The 7,577-nt window shown below is 35.8% G+C and overlaps 1 long non-coding RNA gene across 1 annotated transcript; it reads left to right on the top strand.

Moving 5' to 3' along the window:
* The first annotated feature begins 6,702 nt into the window (after positions 1–6,702).
* On the top strand, positions 6,703–7,165 carry LOC122321988 (uncharacterized). The gene is made up of 3 exons (XR_011444211.1): positions 6,703–6,822; positions 6,910–6,999; positions 7,082–7,165. It is a non-coding gene; the product is annotated as an uncharacterized lncRNA (long non-coding RNA).
* Positions 7,166–7,577: the final 412 nt, after the last annotated feature.

Genomic DNA, 7,577 nt, shown 5'->3' with positions numbered 1-7,577 from the left:
TCTAAATACAATACTGCATCGGATGTCAATTTGGTTTTATAATATTTTTGCCTGCATGCATTCCTTAATCTAAAAAGCTTTTCACAAGTATTATCCCAATACTTTTTTGGAACATATTTATTATTTTCATTAAGATTTATAGTGTTTTTTTTTATTATGTCCTTAGCTGTGCTACATAAACTGTCAAGAGAGCTAATATTAATTTTGGAAAAATCTTTTATAACTTTTTCCGTTAAGGTTTTATGTAAGGTGATAGTGGATGGGACATTTAATAATTCAATAATTATTGGAAAATGGTTACTGTTAGAGATTTTAGAGTTTGCAGTAGTCCAAATAGGAGAAAGGGAATTTTTATTAACAAACGAAACGTCAGGAGCTGAACTGGAAGTAGGGTTAGTGGAATAGGTGTGAGAACCATCGTTAATACAAAAAAAACCTGTGGATAAAAGTACTTCCTCCACTGCCATACCTTTGTTGTCCTGAATGAGGCTGCCCCATATGGGCGATTTGGCATTAATATCGCCCCCCACTAACGAGGGACCATTTAGTTTAGCAGCTAAGGACATAGTTTCCTTGAGTCCTGCTTTAAAATCATGTATGCTCAAATTAGGTGGGGCATATACGCTGAATATGTTAAAGTTGTGCCTAAGGTTTTTAGTTGATATACCGATAGATTCGATTTTTGAGTTAATACTTAGGATTTTTATATTAATATTCTTTTTCACGTAAATCCCTACGCCCCCATAACCATCCTCACGAGGCTTGCAAATAAAATTATAGTTTGCTAGACTACACATGGCATTATCCACTACCCAAATTTCAGATAGAATGGCAATGTCAATATTGTTATTTATAAGAAAAAGTTCCAACAACTGTTTGTTATTTTGTGAAGTTAAGCTTTGAATATTATATTGAAGTATTTTTATAGGCTTAATCATGATGAGAGATTAAGACATTAAAGATTTCATTTTTTTAATATCGATTTCAGAGTTGGCTTTGGCTATAATATCCCTTAAGGATTCGAGAAAAGATCTGGTATTACCTGAGTTGTTCGGATTGTCTATTAAAAGGAAGGAGGCAATCTCCGAAGAAATGTTGATTAAGCTGTTCTCAGCTGTTTCCAAGGCTGAGTTCTGATAAGAACTGGCTGAAGGTGGCAAAGAGCTAGAATCAGCCGGTTGATTGGAAAGAGGAGCCCCTTGAAGGGGAACAAATCTTTCCTCAAGAGAAATTTCGTGATCTTTTATAATTCGTTTCCAATTGGACATCGTCTCTTGCGACTTTCTTCCTTCGATCGACTTGTTTTTATAATTTTTAGCTATTTTGTTGTAGGGTAAATATTTGTGAATAGATTCAGCAGCTAGTTTAGTGTTATCCTGCAAAACCGGGGATGCAGAATTTTTAGGGGTTTCTAGTAGAGGGAATTCGGTGGTATTAAAAATCTCAGGAGTGGATGGAGCTAGTTTGTCAAAAAGAGCAGGATATCTTATTCTAACTTCCACTCTAGATAAGTTTTGCGATGTCATACATTTCTGTATGGCAAACGCTCTTTTTCTTGCCGGACATTCAAGTGAGGTAGCGGTGTGGGAGAAGTGGCAGTTAATACATTTAAGTGTCGTACATGTCTCTTCTCTTGGATGAGAAAGGGAACAATTGCGACACTTCTCTTCAGACTGCTTACAGTGTTGAGCAAAATGCCCAAATCTGAAGCACCTAAAACATTGGCTAAAAGGAACATAAGGTTCCACTTTGACCTTTGTATAGAAAGTCAATTTCTTCTGGAATCTGGGAGCCTTCAAAAATAATCTTAACCCTGGACGTGGGGACAAATTCTTTGTTTTCATTTTTTCTATTTACTCTAATAATTTCGTGAATAGGCACTGGGGATGAAATAAATTCTTTTAAATCGTCAGTAGTAAATTTAATTGGAATTTGAAAAATGATACCAGTTTTAAAAATAAAATGCTTAAGAATTTTAGGGTCGTAGCCCTCTTTTTTTAAATCAGAATTTAATAAATTATTAGCTGCTTTAGCTGTCTTGCACTCTGCCTTACAACGCCCGTAGCCTATTTTATTGACTTTGACTATATCTTTAAGTTTAAGCTTAAAAATAGTTGCATTTAGTTCGAGGGCATTAATAGGTTCACGATTCTCTCTAGTACTGTCACCGTTAGTGAGTTTGTCAATATAAACAAAATAAGGACCTTTATGATTGCTTTTATAGCTAAGCGGTACTTGCTGTGGTTTGGATATGATGATGTTGTCATTGTCGTTGATGTTGATGACATTTGTATCCTGCTCGTTGATCAAAGTCTGCTGTAAAACATTATCGTTGCATTCTTCTGACTCCAAGATGTCCATTTCTTCCTGAACTTTTTGAGAAATTTCTGGATCCGATGTTTTTCTTTTTTTATTATTAGCCGCATCAGAGCGCAGGGTCATTGCCCTGGCTGAGTGGGGCATTTTTGACTTAAGGGGATTTCCTCCCGTTGTAATAATATTAAATCCCTCTTTTATGAAATTTTGAAATTCCTCCGTCTACGCAGAATCTTCTTCGATGTTGCAAAGATGCAACTTTTAAAATGGAAAGTTTTCTTTTTTTTTTTTTTTTGACAGTTTAGGAAAAAAAGTGCAAAGTGCTTATATGTGACCAGCCGTCAGAACGTTCCGAATGGAACTGTCCCCTTAATTTAAAGTTGTTATGTTCCTGGTAGAGGTTGTTCGCAATAGTTTTCGCGTCGCCGTCCTTGAGCGGAACTAGGGATAACAAGAAAAGAAAGCTAACTTCGGACAGAGCCGAAGTTGATATACCCTTGCAGTTAACACAGGATATATATCGCCAAAATCAGTTATAGTTGTCCGATTATTATGAGAATATCATAACATAACCAATTTATTACAATAAAAAATCTAAAAAAAAGCTCCAAGCTTCTATCTTCAAATATACAAAAGTTGGTATTTTTGCTAAATACTAAATACCATTACTGATCGTTCAGTTATATGACAGCCATTAGATACAGTCGGCCGTTACGAAATTTGGTAGGTCGGATCAACTGACCAAAGATAGAATCTGCACCAAGTTACAACTTTCTTCCATCTTCAAAAACACGGTAGTTGGGACATTTCCGATTTTTCAGTTATATGTATGGCAGCTGTTGGATATAGTTGGTCGATGCTTATGAAATTCGGCATGTCGTATTATTTTCCCAAAAGTATCATTCATACAAAATTCGACTTTAAAATTCTATCTAACTCAAAAAAACAGCATTTCCGATCAATCAGTTATATGGAAACTATAGAATATAGTCGGCCGATCCTTATGAAATTTGGAATGGCATATTATTTTGCCAAAAGTATCTGTTTGGTCATTGATGGTTTTTAATGCCGTAAATAAAACGTATAATTTAATTAATTTTTAACGTTATAAATGTTTATTCCTGCATGCAGATGAAGCCGGATGATCCGCAGATAGACCAGCTTATGGTGCATGCAGGGACTCAAGTAAATACAGATAGGGCGGCCGACTGGTCGGACCTAGACACTAGGCGGACCTAGACACTGCGAGCTAAAACTCTCTATAGAAAGCCCGTTGAGTCGAGCCCGTTGAGACGATCAATCAGTTATATGGCAGCTATAGGATATAGTCAGCCGATCGCGGTCGTTCCGACTTACAGTGGCTCACAGCTTAAAGTATGCAGTGCATAAACTATAAAAAAATATTGGAATAAACAAGATGCCAAATAAAAGATTAACTTATTTAGAATAACATAACAAAATCATTTATTTCCAAAAACAACTTAAAAAAAAATTAAAAAATGAAAAATACGGCCTATATTCAGCTCACAGCTTATTTTATGCAGTCTCAAAAATGTTCATAAAATTAGAAAAATACTCAAAAATATAACGTTTTTAATATTTGGTTTGGTAACCGTTTTTGTCAACGACATCTTTCAGTCTTTTCGGCATTGATTCAACCAATTTTTTGGTGACTTCTAAGCCTAAATCGTCCGGAAAAGAGATAGCATAAAAATCGGACAGACGGTTAAGAAAAGGAAATAGTACTTCTCACTTGACATTCCACGCCCCTAGGTGTAGACGGGGGTGTTATTAGCCCTCCCTACCATAGCCAATGCTCTTCCGAAAAGGTGATGCACTAGGCCCCTTTAAATATTTTGAACTTACGACGGCTTTTGGGTCAGCATGGAGCTAAAACAGGGTATCTACTCAGACATTATAATATTTGTTTATTTATGTAAATAAGGGAAAGATAGGATATTCATTTTTAATACTCATAATATATTCTAAATAATAATCGTATTACTATATAAAATTTTGTGGGATAAAATATACAAAAACAAGAAAGCAAAGCTAACTTCGGGCGGAGCCGAAGTTGATATACCCTTGCAGCTAAAACCAGATATATATCGCAAACATCGGATATAGATGGCCGATCCTTATGATTACATCATAATAAAACCAATTAATTACAATAAAAAATCTAAAAAAAGTCCCAAGCTTTTATCTTCAAAAATACGAAAGTTGATATATCTACCAAATACCATTTCCGATCGTTCAGTTATATGTCAGCTATAAGATATAGTCAACCGATCGTTATGAAATTCGGTAGATCGGATCAACTGACCAAAAATATAATCTGTACCAAGTTCCAGCTTTCTATCATCGAAAACACGAAAGTTGGGTCATTTACGATCGTTCAGTTATATGGCAGCTATAAGATATAGTCGGCCGATCCTAATGAAATTTTGTAGGTCGGATCAACTGACCAAAAATATAATCTGTACCAAGTTCCAGCTTTCTATCTTCTAAAACACGAAAGTTGGGTCATTTCCGATCGTTCAGTTATATGGCAGCTATAAGATATAGTCGGCCGATCCTTATGAAATTTGGCATGTCGTATTATTTTGCCAAGAATAGCTCTCATGTCAAATTTGACTCTAAACTCTAAAAACACCGAAGTTATACCATTTCCGATCAATCAGTTATATGGCAGCTATAAGATATAGTCGGCCGATTTGGGCCATTCCGACTTATATACTGCGTGCAAAGGAAAGAAGGGTGTGTGCAAAGTTTCAAGACGATAGCTTCAAAACTGAGAGACTAGTTCGCGTAGAAACAGACAGACAGACGGACAGACGGACATGCTCATATCAACTCAGGAGGTGATCCTGATCAAGAATATATATACTTTATAGGGTCGGAGATGTCTCCTTCACTGCGTTGCACACTTTTGGACAAAATTATAATACCCTCTGCAAGGGTATAAAAATGTGATATAAATATTTAAAAGGTAACTTTGTTGTTATTTTCATTTCGATAAATCTCAATTCAATGTTCTTCTAATACTATTAAATGTTTGAGGAAAGTTAATTATATTCATTTAAGCGTTAAATTTAATTCATGTGATCGTGTAATAAAATTTCGGCAAGAAAAAAAATATCAAACTTGGATTTTGCCAAAGAGTAAATAAAACGGTTGAACATGGCTCACTTTAATTTTTTCCAATGATGAAAGCGCTTCCATTCGTTGGCGGTGGTGCTGTAAATTCTAAGAGGCAATTGCAATAAAAACTAACAACAAAAAAAAAAACTCGGCAAACACACGCTTATTAACGCATAGCACAAAGAGACCGAAATTTGCATATACGAAAACTTTAACTTGTTTTTTCAATTCCTTCTTTAAATATTTTTCTGTGATCTTCCTACGGATAAGTGATTTTAAAGCTTCTTATGCATATTTTTTTTTTCTTTTTGCAGACTTTTATTTCAATTTTTATATTCACATTTTTCTAAACTTTCACTTATTTAAATTTTACAAATTCACTCAAATCTTATTATTCATTAAAAATCGTTTTTACCTATATTTTAAATTTTAACCTACACTATTATTTAACCATTATGTGTAACGGGGTTTTATATTATATTTTTACGCGTAATGCATGTATTATTTCTGGGACACTTCGAATTATTTAAAATAGAGATTAGATTTCCCAAAGAGACTCTTTTAGACTTTGCTGTGGTTTTAGGGGAGTTCCCCCCTCCTCACCGCACTTGGACTTATGTACCCGCCGAACTGTATGGAGACCGCACCGAAGATAAACTAAGCTTTAGGGAGCGGGGACCAATTTTGCCCTGCTCGCTGCTTTTGTCTCCGTGGCAGAGGTAAACGGTGATAATTCCAAGCTGTCGCTCCCTACCCCTTAGGGGGCTAGGAAAACAATATTTAATAGTGCCAGAATCTGGCCAGAACGCTTCTACTGTCCGCTGTTTCACAATTTAAAGCTGCATAACTACCCTGCAGAACTGGAGGTGTCGATTGGCCATGGGTAAGCGCTTACCTCGCCGATCACTACATGGGTACTTACTAAAGTGACCCTATAGTAAACGACGGTCGAACCACCTAGTCGATTTGATTTAGCGATTAGCCCTGGGTAAGTGCTTACCTCGTCGATAACTACATGGGTACTTACTAGATTAACCCTATAGTAATCGAACGTCGAACCACCCAGTTAATAAATATATGCGCATTAGCGCATAAGTACAAAGTAACGGCAAGCATCGCTTTTGTTTTTGTTATTTTGTGGAAAGAGCATACACAAGATTAAAGACAAAACTTCGATTATGCTTTACATCGCTGTTTGTTTACGCGTCTTCGGTGCACTGCTTACAAAAACAATTGTCCAGAAAGAACAGTTTGTTTTATTTTGTGCTACTCTTTCGCTTAAACGCAGCTGTGTTTGCTGGCTGACGAAATTTTTGCAAGCATTTGAGTTAAGAAGTGCAAAGCGGATCAATCGATTATTAGGTGAGTGACTTAAAAAATAATATATGTTTGCAATATAAAATATGTTTGTGTATATTTTATGTATAAATATGTATAAATATATTTTAGCCAATGAAGTGGTCTGGGCGTATATTGTGGATGGCGATCAGGGGAAAGGTGCCCTAAGAAAAGAAGAAAATTTTTTTGGCGTTATAATCGGTGAGTATTTTAAAAGATAATTGTTTAATAATCATTATACACTTTAATCTATTAAAACTTGTTTAATCCTTTTTATTTCTAGATTCAATAACTGCAGTCGGCGGTATTGGCCCAGCTGAGGAACAATTGAGAAAGGCCCTGCAGCTCCAAAAAAAGAGATTTAAAAAACTCAAGCAGCCTAAAAATTTTAAAAAATTTTAACTAAATAAAAACTGTAATTGCAATTGTACATGTTTTTTAATTTATAATGGCAGTGGAGCGGTGGCGATTGACCCTATTTGCGGACATTTCATACAAAAATGGAAATTAAAAAACGCATGGCTAGACGCCACTTTGTAAGTAGTGGTGGTCTGCTGGTAAGAGCTTATTTCACCAGCAACGAACTAGTGCTCAGAACTGCAGGGTAGCAAAAAATAGGCAAAAATGAATCGGATCCAACCTCTGTCTTCCTTTTAGGACAGCCTTGTACCTTTCCTTTTAAGCAACCTTTTAGTAAGCAACCTTTCAGGTCAAGATGTGGTTTAGGAAAGAAAGCATGGTGCGTTTAGCCATGGCCTCCTGCCGGGGCTAGAGCTGGG

The sequence above is a fragment of the Drosophila bipectinata genome, chromosome XR (assembly GCF_030179905.1).
Source record: "Drosophila bipectinata strain 14024-0381.07 chromosome XR, DbipHiC1v2, whole genome shotgun sequence".
NCBI lineage: Eukaryota > Metazoa > Arthropoda > Insecta > Diptera > Drosophilidae > Drosophila > Drosophila bipectinata.
The sequence above is the reverse complement of the archived record's forward strand: the minus strand, read 5'-3'. Positions and strand labels throughout refer to the sequence as shown.